Consider the following 2,019-nt stretch of genomic DNA (forward strand, 5'->3'; position numbering starts at 1 on the left):
TGGAGACACTGTGCTCATAAAGGGATGGACATGGTCAGCAGCAATACTCAGGTAGGCTGTGGCGTTGATGCTCAATTGGTACTAATGAGCCCAAAGTGTGCCAAGAAAACATCCCCCACACCATTACACCACCACCACCAGCCTGAACAGCTGATACAAGGCAGGATGATCCATGCTTTCATGTTGTTGACGCCAAATTCTGAGCCGAGCATCTGAATGTGTCAGCAGAAATGGAGACTCATCAGAGCAGCAACGTTTCTCCAATCTTCTATTGTCCAGTTTTGGTGAGTCTGTGTGAATTGTAGCCTCAGTTTCCTGTTCTTAGCTGACAGGAGCGGCACCCGGTGTGCTCTTCTGCTGCTGTAGCCCATCCGCCTCAAGGTTGGACGTGTTGTGTGTTCAGAGATGCTCTTCTGCAGACCTCGGTTGTAACGAGTGCTTATTTGAGTTACTGTTGCCTTACTATCAGCTGGAACCAGTCTGGCCATTCTCCTCTGACTTCTGACATCAACAAGTCATTTGCGCCCACAGAACTGCTTATATAAGATCAAAATAAATATTGCAAAAATAAATAAAAACGAACATTTCAATAAAAAAAGAAAACTGTTAAATTGTAAAAAACATTAGCTAAAACAACACTCCTGTCCTTAAGCATTTCTTTTTTTTATATAAAAAATATATACAGTTGAACTCAGAATAATTTGCCCCCCTGTTTATTTTTCCCCCAGTTTCTGTTTAACGAAGAGATTTTTTCAACACATTTCAAATCCTAATAGTGTTAATAACTCATCTCTAATAACTGATTTATTTCATCTTTGCCATGATGACAGTAAATAATATTAGACTAGATATTCTTCAAGACACTTCTATACAGCTTAAAGTGACATTTAAAGGCTTCACTAGGTTAATTAGGTTAACTAGGCAGGTTAGGGTAATTAGGCAAGTTATTGTATAATGATGGTTTGTTCTGTAGACTATCGAAAAAATAGTAATAATTTTGACCTTAAAATATTTTTAAAAAAATTAAAAACTGCTTTTATTCTGGCCGAAATAAAACAAATAAGACTTTCTCCAGAAGAAAAAATATTATCAGACATACTGTGAACATTTCCTTGCTCTGTTAGACATCATTTGGAAAATATTAAAAAAAAAAAAAAAATGAACAGGGGGCTAATAATTTTGGCTTCAACTGTATGTGAGGGCAATATCACACTTGTAGCAGTGCGATGTGGCTGTATATCAGCTCTGCTGGAAGGCGTGCATTGGCTCGAGGTCGCAGGCCCAGTGCCTTAGTGTCGCAGAAGTGCCGATATACAGCCATATGGCACTGCTACATGTGTGATAATGCCTTTATACAGTTCGATGGCACAATCGTGTATATAAAAAAGAAAATCAAACACCGAGAGTCTAAAACCCCTTTTGTAAGAAGAACTACTTTCCTCCACCATTCATTCACATCTGCAGCTGACGTCAGAACAGTAGAAACCGCTGCTACTTCACCAACGTCACTTAAGCGCTAGTGTTTGAATGATTCTCTATAGCGTAATGTCTAAAGTGATGACAAAACAGCTGATTTTACTCACACTTTAAGATTATAAGGCTGAACAGCATGAAATGCCATCAGTCTACAGAGATTTCGCAGTATTTTCTCTGTGGCAATCGGGAGATCACAATAATAAACCCCAAAAAAGCCAAAGCAAAGCAAACACTAGCAGATTACTATGGTATAAATACAGCACTACAGCATACAAAAAAAGAGAGAGATCGACTTAGAATGTGACTTACCTGTTGTGTAATGTTTTGTCCAGCTGTAGTTTGAAACGTACACTGAGAAAATGATGTTTTTCACCTCTAAGGACTTGTGCGGTCTCTGTCGCCATCTTGTGGTGGAATGTCAACCGTCTTTGCTCTGCTCAATGTGATAGGCTGATGGCCGCCGACGCTCTGAATCTCCAAAATTATAAATATTCTGAAATAGGCACTATCCTTATAAATAAACTGCATAGATGTAATTAAAAC

This window comes from Danio rerio, chromosome 17 (assembly GCF_052040795.2).
Source record: "Danio rerio strain M-AB ecotype USA chromosome 17, GRCz13ab, whole genome shotgun sequence".
Lineage (NCBI taxonomy): Eukaryota > Metazoa > Chordata > Actinopteri > Cypriniformes > Danionidae > Danio > Danio rerio.